Source organism: Curcuma longa, chromosome 20 (assembly GCF_044706935.1).
Source record: "Curcuma longa cultivar G26 ecotype Majalengka, Jawa Barat chromosome 20, ITB_CL_G26_1.1, whole genome shotgun sequence".
Taxonomy (NCBI): domain Eukaryota; kingdom Viridiplantae; phylum Streptophyta; class Magnoliopsida; order Zingiberales; family Zingiberaceae; genus Curcuma; species Curcuma longa.
The window spans coordinates 81955-98487 of NC_133880.1; positions in this window are offsets into that span (position 1 = coordinate 81955).

A 16533-nucleotide genomic window follows, 5' to 3' on the forward strand; every position below is an offset into this window, starting at 1 on the left:
CTGTAACACCCGGATTATTTTCCTCTATTTTTAGAATTTTTAATTAGATTTAAATTTTCAATAAATAAAGGATAGAAGGGAGTTTGATAAAATAAAATAGGTGAAAAGATTCGTCTTGCAAAGACGAATCCAACAAAATTTGTTTGGGTCAAATCGGGAGTCGTTTGACTAGCGAACCAAGGTCAGACCCGATTCGCTACAGTAGCATATTCAGTTATTTTAATAAATCATAAGTTTAATTGGATTTAGCCGGTAAAATCACGGTAGTTTAGATTTAATTGGGTAAAGTTACTGTGCACTCCTCAAATAAACGTCGTCTGTTCCCTGCGCGCGACCGCGTCCTCCGAGTTCGGCGGAACCGAAGGACGCCGCCCTGGCGCCGCGTTCGTCGGAGAAAACGTCGGGTAAGCAGCCTTTAAAAGGCCGTGCAAGGGAGGGAGGCGAGGCATCAAACCCTAGCCACCAGCGCCTCCCCTTTTCCCTCCGTCGCGAGCTGTGCGACCAGCGCCGCCGTTCCCTGCGGACCAGAGCCCCGACCGCCGCCTCCTCCCGCTGTTCGACGCCCTGCACCACCGCCTTCCTTCGCCGGGGAGGAAGGAATCGAGCCACCACCAGCAGGCACCGAAGATCGCCCTGCCGCGCTGCACCTTCCCCTGTTCATCTCTGCGAACGCCGCCGCCTGCAGTCACCGCGACGCCTGCTCCGCCGCCCCTGTTGCACAGAGGACGCCGCCGCCCAGCCAACGCTCGACGCCTGCTGACCGGTGCCCAGCCCGCGCCACCGCCCAGCTGCGCCCTCTTCAACGGCCGAGGATCAGCCATGATTACTCTGTCCGTGCGAAAAAGACGAAGCAGAGTTATTTTAATTAACTCATTAATTAATTAAGGTAAGTGGTTAATTGAAGGTTATGTGGTAATTAATCTAGGTTAATATCTAGGTTAATTAGATTATTACTCTATGTTTAATAATTAGTTAAATAGTTAATAGTTAGTAACTAATTGTCTTAATAAGTTTAGCAATCAATTAGTATACATTAAGGGTTAAGTAGATTGATTAAGTAAGCATTGGAATTTAAATAATGGCTAATTAATTAAAGGATTAGATTAGGTTAATGAATTCGTTTAAGTTGTAGTTATGATTTTTTTGATAGGTCGCACGAAGAAGGCGCTAGAGTATCTCAGAGAAGGTCTCTGATTTCATAAACCTTAGCATTAAAACCCTAGTGAGCAGACAAGGTAAGTACCTCTCACCTGCAGTATAAGTAGTTCCGTTCGTATGCATAAATCCATAGTTTTAGTTATTCAAAATTTATGTATGTATGTGGAAATTAGTTTCTCTTACAGAATGTTTATGAAAATAATTTACCTTGCCTCAGTAATTATGGACTCAGTTCGTCCATGGGTGGGCTCCTAGATCGCCCCTAGGCCCTAGATCGCCTAGTATATGCAAGGTTAAAGAGAAAAGAATTATTAAAGAAAGTATTTTACTTTTATATGGCATGTGCTTGGACTCAGATCGTCCATGGGTGGGCTCCTAGATCGCCCCTAGGCCCAGATCGCCTAGTAGTACCCTAATGGGTTCGGGATTTTGGCCTTCTTGGTTATTGGAGCATCAACCACTTTCTAAGACAAAACCAACTGAGGACATCATTATGTTAATAATGTACCCATAATGTCCCTCTAGACAAATCCTTAGGGGTTTTACCTATGTAATTCTATGCATAAAAGAAATAATATGCAATTACATAAACATAAGGGATATAATAAAAAACAGCATAAAGAATAAGCAATAAAAATATGAAAAAATAATTTTCCAACTATTATGGCCTTTTTCAATATCCGCCGTTCTTCAAGAAGCCTCCCTTTGACGTAGTCGCGTCTTCCTTGTTCCGCTGCGCATCCGGTTCTCACCACGCAAGAAGAAGTCGCAACAATTATAGAAAAATTTTACATCTTTTCGATCCTATACTCCACAAAGGAGTTTACAAAAATTCTAGATCGAACAGTAAAATAAATCTATACAGCGTCCCGCTGTGCTTAAATTATTACAACAAAATACAACCTCGACAAACCCGAGGGATCCAAACACACACATCACATCATAAAATTTTCTAGGCCATAATAGTTGGAACCTAGGATGCCTGCAACCAAAGAGTTATTCTACTGCACATCCTACTATTATTTTGCCTAATTTTATAAAAGTGCATGTAAAAACTGAAACCAAACACACAGAGCCCTAACCAATGCTCTGATACCATTGATGGGAAAGTCTTGAAAAACCGTTCCGGTGAATTCTTGCAGAACAAAAATTTTTTGGAAACGATTTCAAGTTGCCCTCATAGTTAATCAAACCAAGGTTTGATCAACGCATTTAGATCATTGGGCTCTTGTGTTTGGTTTACAGGATCCGAGATAAAAGGAATAATTTAATTATAGCGGAAACATTAAATTATACCTCTTCTTAACGGGATGTCTAGAAGGAGTTGAAGACCTCTCGATCTTCTGCTGTATATCCTCTCCTCTTCTCGAACGTTGTGTGGACAACGATCCTTCGAGATGATTCCACCAAGTCTCTTCTCTCCGATGGCAAGAATGCAAGCAGCAAGCTCTTCTTCCTTCTAGTTTTCTCTTCTCCTCCTTCTTGTTGTTGGCCGCCGGCCCTAAAGGAAGGGAGGGCTTGGATTGCCGGCCACAAAAGAAGAGAAGAGAAGAAGGAGGGTGGGCGGCGGAAGGCAAAAAAAATTTGCTTTGATTCTCCTTGGCCGGCCCTAGAGGGGAGGAGAAACCTTTTGTTGTGTGTTCTTTTGCCTCCCCTAAACCCCCCTTTATATAGTTATGTCATCTCACAAAATTTGGTATGATTATAATCAAATCAAATCTTCTTATCCAGATTTGATTAGAAAAATCATAACCAATTTTGTCTGCGGAAGAGATAAAATTATGATTCTAATCAAATCAAATCTCATCCAGATTTGATTCAAATCAAATCAAATCTCATTAGATTTGATTCTCAAATCAAATCAAATCTCATCCAGATTTGATTCTAATCAAATCAAATCTCATCCAGATTTGATTAGAAAAATCATAATTAATTTTCTCTGCGGAAGAAAATTAATAATTTCGTAACGGAAATTTTAATCAGAATTTCTTAACAAAATTTTTCTCCGAGAAAAATAATTTCAGAAATTCTTAAAATTTCCTATCCGAAATTTCATATAATTTTCTTAGGTGGATACGAGGTTTTATCCAGAGGCTACAGCAGGGACCTAGAGGAGAAATTGGTTTTGGCCTCCTGATGGACTTGGGCTTCCTGTGTTCTCCCTGAACACCCAACTTCAAGCCCATCAATAATAACTCATTCCACTAGAGAGTTATTATTGCACTACCGCACCAATCCCATATTATAGTATGGGCTCCTTCTTACTATAAGTACATTAATCTCCCTGTGTTTAAGATATCGTATGTCCGTTAATTAAATGAGTTACTGACAACTCGAATTTAATTAACTTCTGATTCCGAGAGTAGTACCACTCATCCTTTGTTATCATGCGGATCTGAGTCCACCTGCAGGGTTTACATGATAATCCTTTATGAGCTCCTCAAGGGGACATCATCAGCCTAGATTATAGGACACAGTTTCCTTCTATAATCAACAACACACCATGTACATAATACTACTTCCCAACTCATCGGGCCTTTTGATCTATCGCTCTAAATCTCACCCTTTGATGAATCAAGGAAGTATATACTAAGTACATGTGCTTGTTATTATATAGGGATTAAGAGCATGTACATTCATAGCAACAGAGGTTTAGTTCGATTATATAGTCAGTATAAATCGAACAATCCTCAGATGGTCCTGCTCAATACACACTGAGTGTACTAGTGTAATTCTATAGTCAAGACAGACTAAGACCAAATTACACTACAACCAATCCAATGGTTTGTCCAATTCATCTTGGTTGTGAACACTGTTTGTAATCTATAAGGAACTGATAACATGGTCTTCTGTGTGTGACTCCGCACACCATGTTTATCTACAATATAGATTAAATGGACACTTGCATAAAAACTAAATGCAAACATTGACCAAATGTGATTCTTATTTCAGAATGTTTATTTACATAGATAGCTAGGATTCTGGTATACATCCCAACAAACTAGGACTTCTCCTACTTAGCCTTCAACTAGGATTTCTCCTTGCCTAGCCTCCAACTAGGACCTCTTTACCCTGTCCAACTGACTAGGACTTCTTGCTAGTCTTCTGTCAATTTTGACCTGACTAGACTTCATTCATATCCAAATATTAGGTCTTGTTTAGATTAACCCTTGGTCAAACTGACCAGACCTAGTTATATCAACAAACATCAAAACTCTAAAGGTAGATTGGTGTTCCCTGCATCAACAATCTCTCCTTTTTTAATGTTTGACAATTTCTTAAGTTAAATAAGGTCAAAGTTTAATCAACTGAGAGAATTCTAGATTATTTCACTTAAGTTTCCTTCTCCCCTTTTCATACATTAAAAATATTGCATCAATAATTAAGGTATTTCCTATAGTCACAACTTAGTCTAGATAATTCTTGAAAGATCACAATAGATTTCAAAATAATTTTTAATAAATAATTTTTCAAAAAGAAGTTTTCAAAAGAGTTTTTTAAAAGGATTTTCAAAATAGTCTTGAAAGTGTTTTTCAAATATAAAGTAGATGATTTTTAAAAAATTATTTATTATTTTGTCAATCAGAATCTTCCCCTTAACTTGATACGTCCTTAGAGCTCCTTGTTAATCATAAAGCAATCTTTTCTTATGTGTCTTAGGATTTGATCCAAATTAAAAGAATAATTAAAAATAATTTTGAAACATGATTTTGAAATAGCTTTTCAAAGATTTTTCAAAGGGGTTTTCAAAGATTTATAAAAAGTAATTTTTGAAGTAGCTTGTTCTTTTGATTTGGACCTCCTCTTAATCTGACACTTCCTTAGGGCTCCTTGGTAACTACAAGGTAAACTCCCTATGCATTTTAAAGGTTAATCCAAGTTAAAGAATAATTAACTTATGATTTTTAAAAATATTTTTTAAAATAAGACTTTTAATTGACTTTTCAATTTGGACTTCCTCCTAAATCAGACACTTCCTTAGGGCTCCTTGTTGACTACAAAATAATCTTCCTATGTGTCTTAGAGGTTGTTCTGAGTCAAAAGAATAATTTATAAAGTATTTTCAAACATGAGTTTTCAAACACATATTTTCAAAGAGATTTTCAAGTAATTTTAAAAAGTCTTTTGAAAATAGGATCTTTCAAGAATAACCTCCCCCTTAACTAAACACTCTCTTAGAACATCTTTATTAACCACAAGAATTTTTACCTATGTCTCTTAGGGTTCTAGACTTAGTGTTGACTTAAAGGTTCTGTGTCTAAGTGTTAGTCAATCAATTTTCAAATATATAGTATTTTAAAAATTATAGTATAATTATACTCAGCAAGCATGAATTTCAAGTAATTATCAAGTTTTTTGAAAATAGTTTAATAGTTTTTCTTGAAAGTGTTTTCAAAACTTGGTAATTTTAATTGTCCTTATCATCTCACCCATTCTAAGTGTCTCAGTACGTGACATACAAGGGTTGCCTTATGGATTTTATAAGATGATTTATCAATTTTATCTTTCTTGATTTAAGTTAAGTTCTAATGAGTGTTTAACCTTGTGTTAGATTTAGGTTTAATCGTTAGCTAGTTAAGTCCACATTTCAAAAATTGGCTTCCAGGTCATGACCTGGAGAGGCAAGGACCTTCTTGCTTATCGAAACAAAGACCACTTCCTTAGCAAAGCCTTTTTAAGAAATTATGTTCTTAACCAACTTCTTGAGAAACTCTGGTCTAACTAGTCTTGGATTGAGAGTCTTTTCTCTTGGTTTTCTGATCCTTGATCAGATCTTGTGTGACGGCAAGATTGGAGTTGATTGGAAGGGAAGATCTGAATTCTGATTTCATTTCTATTTCTGCTGTTGATTTAGTTTCTGAACATTTCATTTCGTTCTGATATTTTGGTTGATCAATAGATCTCTTTAAAGATTCTTGAAATCATTTTGTTAGGTTAATTTCTCATGCTTGTGTAGTTATCCTGGTTTGATTGGTTTGTTAATTCATCCTACTGAATTTCTGATTTCCTGCTTCAGAATTCATTACTGTTCCGTATCAGGATTTTTATTATTTGAAATTTATAAGCTTAAGCATTGGTGTATTTGTTAGTGAATTGCATTCGATTAGCTTGATATGAAATTGAGATTAGTTTTACTGAGTTCCTGAATTAATGGCAATAGGTTAGTTTTTACATTTACTAGTTGTCTTTCATTGCATTCAATATTTCAGCTACTTAGTTAATGTTTGAGTTTTGCATTTAGATTTCATGTTAATCAGTATTGAGTTTTGATTTCCTACAATCTAAGGAAGATGACTTTTACATTTCATAAATGTTTCAATGAATAATTAGCATAGGTTTGATTCCTTGAAATTGAATTGAATTGCATTCCTAGATTGTTTCATACCTAGTTTCAATTGTTTTCTTTTTAAATTGGTAAAACTTGAATTTTTCATTCATTTCCTTATTCTGAATTTACATTTCATTTGAAAACATCTAAACCCCATTTACATAGAAAAACTCAAAAAGAACGACATTCAAGCTTGATTTAGACAAGTTTCTACTAGTCTTTGGAAAAATACGACTCGTGGCTCTTATACTTCATTTGCTTTGTGAGCTAAGAGTTTTCGATTATAAATTTTAATTTGAGGTTCGCTTGTGACACTAGCTATGGGCTCTATCAAGAGCCTTTGTGAATTTTGGCCAAGAGAAGGAAGAAGGGAAAAAATGAATCATCCAAGAGTTTTTGCAAAAAGAACTCTTTTATACTCATGCCATGAATATCAAAGGTTTTTAGACTTTTGGTTTTCTTTCATCAATGCATAATTAATCCTATTAATCAAGCATGATAACTCACATGCATGTAACCTCCTCCTCTTCATTGCATGATTAATCCACATTAATCATGCATGATGAATCAAAATCCAATTTGATTCAATATGAGTCTAACTCAAATTCAACTCATGCATGATAACTTCTATGTATGTAACTTCCTCTTCTTTATTGCATGATTAATCCATATGAATCATGCATGATGAATGAAAATTCATCTTGGTTTAATTTGAGTCTAACTCAAATTCAATCAACTTGAGTCTAACTCAAGTCTAGGCCATCCAATGAGCTCAATTGTTCTTTTAGTCAAACTAAAATGAACACATCTCCAAATAGAGTGTTATTTGTGTGTGACCCAATAGGTTCTTGTAATGTTAGCAATGTTTCTAAAATCTATTTTAGAAACATAAGCAATAAGTGGCATCTAGCAATGCATCATTGTTACCCAAGTGACAAGAATGTCGAGATCCGACATAATCTTTGTGACTATGATAATGTATGACCATGTCCTTCTATCCTCAATATCTAGATTGATCAATGAGGCATAGACCATGTCATCCTCTTATCAATTTTTATGTTTCTTGATCCCCAAGTAGACTCACTCAAGCAAATGAGCTCAATATCTCATATTGACTCATTTGAGCATGGTCATGTATTTCGTGGCCCTACTCTATCAAGAGGCCGTAAGATATCACTCCCGTTATATGGGAGGGATATATCTCATCTACATCACTCACATCCCTCTGCATAATTTGTTACATACTTAGTGATCGCATTTAAGGTCCACCTTGTTACGGGTGACGTTTGATGATACCAAAGTACATAACTCCTTATGTAAGGAACCGTAGTGACTTCAGGTCTAAGGACTATTCATACCAATAGTCACATGAGAAAGTTTATAACATTCATATAACGATCCATGAAACTTTCTCATGGCGGGTCAATTCAGTATACATTCTCTAATGTATACCCATGTATCAAATTGATATCCCATATCCATGACTTATGAGATCAAGTCATTTAGCTGACCTACATGCTAGTCTCAACGCATTAACATCGTCCCTGAATATTAATGCTTGACTAGGAATGATTAAGAGTAGTGTTCTCTACTGTTGGCCCGGCTAGACATTCTTATGCGTATGGTGAGACAAGCTCAGCTTATGATTTTTCTGATTTCCGTATTTCTCTAGATACACTCCATGAAGAGCACTCTACTTATCAACGTCAGTTGGATGAGTATGGTGCTATGACTCAAGAGTAGTTTAGGGAAGTACGGGACCATTTTACTTGGGTAGATGAGTTCTACTCTTCGGTGAACAGTTTCATGGGACAACAATATAGGGAGTGGAATAGAGAGGTGATAAGTTAGGGTTTTATGCATTTTTAATCGATTCATTTTTAGGTTTTTGTATAAAAATAAATTATGAAATGAATCGATTTGATCGTAATTGTCTTATATTGCATAATCTAAAACTTGATTATAATTTTCATGATTTAATGATAATTTTTTGCATTAATTGAGTTTTAATTGCTTTTAGGGCTCAAATCGCATCATGCTCAAACTCAATCGCGATCAAATCAAGCCAATTCATGCCAATTTGCCCAAATTGATCAAGCCAACATGGAGGACATAACCTAACTCAAGTGTGATAAGATCCACAAATTTTTTAAAAGCCCTAAGCTGCCTTAAACCCTAGATCAAGCCCTGACCATCAGATCAAGAACCAACGGCCTAGATTAGCTGATTAATCGATTGTATTCAAACCCAAACTTAGGAAGTGAATAGTGCTGGCCGCCATTGTTCATCGTCGTCCCCCGCGCGCGGGAGTGAACTCCACGGTTAACCCCTTCTTCCCAAATCTCTTCCATTGCAATCCATGATCTACGAGGAGTCCGAAGTGGTCTGATTGGGTGTTTTTGCGGCTAGATAAGGCGCGCGACGGAGTGGGTTTCTCCGGCTTGAACCCTCTGTTTTCAGCATTTTCGGTGGCCTACTGCACAATCCGAGCCTGAGGTTCACGGAGGGGTTTTCTTGGGATCGCGGAGCTCGCTTGTATCAACAGCAACACCATCGGAGCAATCAGAAGCGGAGGATTCTAGATTCGCAAACTCAAATTGCTCCGCACAGCCTCTGTTCTTGTTTCGGAGAGGGTTTCTTCAGGTTGTTCATTGTACTGGCAGCAAGCAAACTACCCAATGACCAAATTGAAGTTTTCGAAGGATTAGTGAAGCCACATTGTGGAATCACCAACTCGATTGACACCCCGCTGAGGAGAAGAAATGGAAAAGGGAAGGGATGAAGGAGTTTTTCTATTCCTGCATTACTGAATTCATTCTGTTTTCTATTTCTGAACTTGTTGATTGTTAGAAATGCCGATTTTACATCCATTTGATGAAGTTTAAAATCCATGTAAGTGGTATATCCTAATAGTATTCGGATGGATTCTAACCTAGCTACCGGGGTATAAGTCTCATCATAGTCAAGTCCTTCAACTTGGTTAAACCCCATAGCCACCAACCTAGCCTTGTTTCTTGTTACTTTACCTTGATCATATAATTTATTTCTAAAGACCCATTTAGTTGTCACAATTGTGTTATCACTAGGTCTTAAAACTAACTCCCATACGTCACTCCTTTCAAATTAATTTAACTCTTCTTGCATTGCTAAGATCCAATCGATATCAATTAGGGCTTTATCAATTGATTTTGGTTCAAATTGAGAAATTAAGGCAATTTGACTAGTTTGATTCCTAAAATGAGATCTAGTCCTTACTCCTTGTTCAATATCCCCTACTACTTGGTCAATACAGTGATCTTGATGATGCCTAAGGGTCCTAGAACTTATGGGCTCATCACACTTATTATTTTCAATTTTACATTCATCATCCGATGATCTTCCTCCCTCTTGATCATTACCTCCTAATTGTAAATTTTAAATTTCATGGGTTATATCTTGATTTCTTGCAATAATATCTTTATCAATAGGGGGATTTCTAGGGTAAGTGTTGTTAGACTCATCAAATTCAACATTAAATGATTCCTCAATCATTTGGGTTCTCTTGTTGTAAACCCTATAACCCTTACTAGTGGATGAGTAACCAACTAGGATTCCCTCATTTGCTTTGGCCTCAAATTTTTTTAAATCATCTTTGGTGTTTAAAAATGTAAAGCTTACATCCAAATACTCTAAAATAGTTGATTTTGTGTCTTTTTCCACTCCACAACTCAAAATATATTTTTCCTAAAAAATCAATGAATTAACACCCTATTTTGAATGTAGCAAGTGGTGTTAATCGCTTCTGCCCATAAATAGGTGGATAATGATGTGCGTAGGGTATACATATGTTTCTTATGCGTTAATAGCACATCTTTCTGTATTTCATGATATTTCCTACGTTCATTGCATCCTTTATCTGTGCATTAGGTATGATTTTCTCCTTTACCTAGTTCGGAGATCTGCTCATATTTTTTATGTATTTACAGGACGAAAATGGAGCGAAAAGGCTAAATGGAGAAGCGATTGAAGACAAGACTAGATAGGGTCGTGCCTCTCAGGCACGGCCGTGTCTCACTCTTATAGGGACCGTGCCCCAAAGGGCACGGCCGTGCTTCTCCAGAGGTAGAACTAGCCCCTGATCGTGCCCATCAGGCACGACCGTGTCTTCAACACAGAGGAGCTAGCTGCCATGGGCCGTGCCAAACAGGCACGACCGTGCCTTCGCTTCAGCTCACAGCCAGCGCATGGCCGTGCCTCACAGGCACGACCGTGCCACCTTTCTAGAGCGACGAATGCATCTGGCCGTGCCCTACAGGCACGACCGTGCCATGTCTCCAGAAGCTCGTCTTCCCCTGGTCGTGCCCACTAGGCACGACCGTGCCACATTTCCAGTGCTTCCGTTCTATGGTCGTGCCCCCTAGGCACGACCATGCCTATTCCATAGAAGAGCGGCAGCACACGACCGTGTCTCCTAGACACAGCCGTCTAACGGGGGCGTGCCTGTCGAAAGTAGGGCATATAAATAGCCTCTTTAAGACCCCTAAGAAAGGGGGGAGACCTTGGGAGAGACCCTAGGAGTGTTTACGCCACCGAAGCCACATTCTGGAGCAGGAATCGATGATCCATCCATCCAACCGGGATTACTCCATCGCCTCCGTCCCATGTCAACGAGGAGAAAGCAACGCGGAAAAGAAGACCTTCATCGATAAGTTTTATTTCCTTTTCTTGGATTTAGAATGTATCTTTTGATATCTTCTTCGAGTTGTAATCTTTTCGTTATGGAGTAGTTCTCTAGATTCTAGGATTAGGAGAAATCAAGATGTATGGATGATTGAACTTATGGATTTGTTATTACCATGTTAAGTGATATATATATACATGTTGTTTTATGGATTTGTGCCTTGTGATCGATTGATAATATGTCTGTGAAAAGTATTGAATCTATGAGGGTAAGGATTTATTGTGGTTTTGAGGATTCTTAGGATCGTATACCGGGGTGCCTTGTGACAGAAGGTTAACCATTAACCGAACCTTCCGAGGAAATCTTTAGGCTACAATGAATCATTATGAGGGATATCTAATGGTTATTGATTATTAGGGAGAGGTCCTTAAATGGATACCCTGTGAAAAGGGTAGGACATTGGTAGTATTCTGGGGTGCCCGAGTGACAGCGGGAGAGCCATAACCAAGCTAACTGGTGTCATCTCTAACTGACAATCATAACGCTAGAACACCATTGATTTATTTTGAGGAAATCTAACGAGGTCTAATTGGATACATTTGTTAGAATCCCTGCAAATGTGCATATATTGAGGAATGGTAAAGGATCCATAGTCAATCAAACATAATCTCAAGGAATCTGAAATCCTAGGATCGTTTCAACACATCTGTCATAATTGATTTCTCTCTATTTGAGGATTTAGGAGCTCGAATAATCTCTCTTCTCCACACAAATTCAACGTAAGTGATCTATCCACTCGTATTGTACTAGTTTAGTGATCAATTCCACGGTCCCTTTGGATTCGATATCTTTTATTACTTGACGATATTCCGTATACTTGCGGAAAGCCCATCCTCTTTAACTATTTAAGATTATATCAAGATTTTTAGATCCAATTGAAAATTTTTCTAAGTATTTTCTTAAATCAATAATTTCATCCTTCAACTTAGCATTTTCTTTATTAATTTCACTAGAGTCACTAAATTCACATGCATTGTTCCTAATAGTCCTAAGTTCCTTCTTTAATGCCTTAACCTTAGACTTTGATTTATCCAAAGCATTTTAAAGAAAAGTAATGATTTTGTAAAGAAGTTTTTCTTTAGCAAAATCTATTACCTCATCTTCACTTGATGAAGATTCGTCGCTACTTGATGCTTCCTCCTCACTTGAAGTCTCTTGGTCACTCTCACGTGCCATCAGTGACATGTGTCTAGTGATGTGACACAACTCTTTTTCATCATCCGATGAGTCGCTACTTGATGTATCCCATATAGCTTGGGCCACCCTCACTTCCTTCTTCCTTCATTTCTGGATAGTTTGGCTTGATGTGTCCCTTCTTGTTGCACTTATAACACGTGGCGTTAGGATTAAAATTTGAATTTTGATGATCTTTACCTTGTAAACATCTTCTTCATCCCTCTTGTGAATCTTCTTGATCTTCTTTTCTACAAACAAAGCAATACCTTTCTCTTTGAAAGAAGCATTAGCTTGTTTATGCAACTCAAATTCGTAAAATAATTCATCTAGTTTAACAGTTAAAAATTCCCTAGATACTTTATACGCATCGACCATTGATGCCTATAAAGTTGTTCTAGGAAAGACTTGAAGTATGTACATTACCAAGTCTTAGTTATCTATCTTCTCACCTATCACAAGAAGTCCGTTCACGATCTCTTTGAACCGTCCATGCATTTGACTTACTGTCTCATTGGGCTTCATGTTAAAGGTTTGAAGTTGTCCAACCAAGAGATCCCTCTTGGCTCTTCTAGATTCACTTGAACCTTCATTTAGTTTGATGAGCTTCTCCCAAAGCTCTTTGGCCGAGTTGAATGGTCCAACCTTGCTCAATTGCTCTTTAGAGAGTCTGCATTGCAAGGTGGTTGTGGCTTTTGCATTTGCTTGAGCCTTCTTGCATATTTCCTTCGACCATTCCTTGGTAGGTAGAGGTACTCCAGATGCATCCTTCGATTTTTCAAAGCCATCTACAACACTAAACCAGTTTTCAATATCGTTCATTAAATAGTATTCTATTCTACCTTTTCAATAGGCAAAATCATTGCCATCAAAGTACGGAGGTCGTGCGGTGTTGTATCCCTCTTGAAACGTCATCTAAATATTTCGGTTGAAGGTGAGTTCTTCCGAAGTTAACCTTGCTCTGATACCACTTGTTGGGACCGTTGCGTTTGCTAAAGGGGGGTGAATAGCAACTTTTTGCTCTTGCCTACAAAATCATTAGCAGAAGCACAAGACAAAAGCAAAACAAAATGAAACCAATGCTAACCCGTTCGATTTACTTGGTATCCACCTCTACAAGGTGACTAATCCAAGGATCCACACACGCCACACGATCATTCCACTATGAAACTTCTCCTTCTCAAAGCAATCTTTGAAGGCGGAGAAACCTTTACAAATGATCTCTTCCTCTTACAAATGTGTAGTGAAAGTTTAAGGGAAGATTTTGAGAGTTCACAGAGATTGAAGATCGTGCCAAGAAGAAAAAGTGCAAACACTTGTGTCTCTAATTTTCAATCTGTTTTTTTATATTTTTCTCGACACCAGTCGACTGTCTCAGGGATCAGTCGACTGGTGGGCTTCAACGGCTCTTGTAGATTGCATTTAATTCTCCAGCTGTCAGTCCAACGTTCATATATCAATCGATTGATGACCCCACCAGTCGACTGATCACCAGTCGACTAATCACTCACCCAGTCGACTGAACAGTATACTGGTCTTTATTTTTTCACTCAACTGATCTTTCTGTGTGTTTTGGATCAAGACTTCAGTCGACTGATTTGTATCACCAGTCGACTGATGAAGCTGAAAATCACCTTTCAGCTTCCTTCTTCATCCCTTAGCCTTGACTCACGCCTTCAAACATCTTCCACAAGCCTCGTGCCCTCCTTGGATGCTTTCGAGCCCATGACTCCTCATCCTTGCACTTGCTTGAGATGTTTCCCTCAGCTTTGTCATGCTAAGTCTTCCTTTTGCCAAGAGGCCACACCTTTGGGACTTCACCGTTTGCCAATAGGCCGCGCCTCTGGGACTTCACAATTTGCCAAGAGGTCGTGCCTCTGAGACTTAACCATTTGCTCAAGATCACACATGTTAAATTTCACCAATATTGCCTAACTTAAACTTTGACTCAAACATTAAACTCAAATGACACATGCAAGATCACCAACAATTGCCTAATTTAAACTATTTTACACCCTACCTAAACTCAACTAGGATTGATACTTGCAAGATTGCATCAACGACTAATGAGTTTTCGCTAGTGCACAGGTCAAACTGACCTGATTAGACTGAGGCTCACATCCAAATATTAGGTCTTGTTTGGATTAACCCTTGGTCAAATAGACCAGACCTAGGTGTATTATCAAACATCAAAATTGTAGGGACAAACTAGTGTTCCTTGTACTAACAAGGAAGAACTAATTTAGAGGTATGGGCAAGGAAGTCCTAATCAGGAGGACTGAGCAGGAAATCTTGGCAGATTAGAGCACCAACGGGAAAGTCTAGGTGGGTTTGGAGGATCGGACATCTAACAGTCAAAGTCCTAGGGGCCGAGGATCAAGGTTGAGCAAAAGTCTAACGGGTTTGGAGGACCAGGTTAGCAAAAGGTAACTTCTCTTGAGTGGAGTGGTGAGGGCGTGTTCCTGAGAAGGGGAACAGTAGACGTTGGTTTGACATAGAGTTTCACTGAAAACCTAAAGTCAAGACTAAATAGTTTACCAAAATTATTACTTTCCTATTTTATTTTATTTTTGGACTAACTTGTGATATAGGAAATGAGGGGCTAAAACTTTGTATTCTGGATGCCCTTATCTGGATCTAGGCAATAGACAGTCCAGCGTTCGTAAGGGATCAGACATCTGGATGTCAGCCGAACGGGCCAGCGAGGTGGATGAGGTGGCAGAGTCCCAGTGGTCGGGACACCTCAGCCTCCAAGCGCTCGGAGAGGCTCCAAGCGCCAGAAAAAGATAAGACATTGCGGAGTCAAAGTTGATCAGCAACCTCCACGTCAGCATCTAGGTGCTTGGAAAGAATATAGGTGCCTAGAAGATGTCGCAAGCGTCGGAAGCGAATCGACGGGATAACGTGGAGGCACCCGGAAGGACTTCAAGACACTCAGATAGGCCTTTATAAGCAGCTACGAGGAGAAACCTAATAATCACTTAATATGCTACTACAATGACCTTCTATGCACACGAACAACCAATCTAGCTAGTATGTTGTCATAACACCGAGGAACTGCACCGACATCTACACTTCAATTCTAATCTAACTCTCTAAGTCGGTAATATTTATATTATTATTTGTTGTACTTAACCTTTTAGGATGATAAAGATTTACTACTCCTATCATATTTTGTAAAGCGATAAACTTCTTTTCGTAAGAGGAGAGTTTTATAGTGGATTACCCATCGAAAACGATCAAGGATCATGAATCTTGGAGTAGTAACCTGTGGCTATGAACCAAGTAAATAAAAATGTCCTTATTTTTACTTTCCGCTACACTTACTATTTTTGCATACACTCTAATTTATGCATAAAATATTTCGAATGAGTAAAAAAATGATAAAGTACTATTCAACTCTTTCTCCCCCTCTAGCACTCTAACTTGATCCTACAATGAATTGATAGCATATAAAATAAATTATTTTTTCTTTTTGAATTTCATTCCTCGAGTAAGTAGTAACCAAGAAAATTCAAAAGCATCATATATTATTGCGCAAAATCTAAATAATGACATTACCAAAAGAAGGGGAAAAGAATTAATCTTAGTTCAAGGTTTCAGTTTGCGCAGGGTTTAAAATTTTTTTTTTTCCATATTGACTACCATCAACTCTCAACGATGAGTTTGAATTAATAAGAAAAAAAATTCTCCTTGACCCACCGGGGGAACTATTAATTTTTTATTTTATTTTTTCTAGGCTAATGTGGGACACTAGGCTAAGCTTTGCCATTAACTTAAAGGCGTACATCGACCAAACCCAGAGTATCTTACAAATAGTGGAATTACTAGTAACTGATATAGACAGATTAATTTTAAGAGATCATAATTATTAACTCAGATTGAATCATAAGATCTATAATATATCAAATTAAAATTCATTTAAATATCTACATTTATTATGGGATTTAACTCGTAATGACTCAATTTTAAATCTAAAAAATATCATTTAAAACTTTTTTAAAGACTCAAAAGAATTTTAATCCTTTTATTATCTTTAATTGAGGGTATTTTCATCTTTTACTTGTGAGATTATTTAAACATTTATTTAGTTGATTTTTAAGATAATTTTTGATAATAATCTTTTCTTAGGTTTCTTTTCTTTAAAACAGTG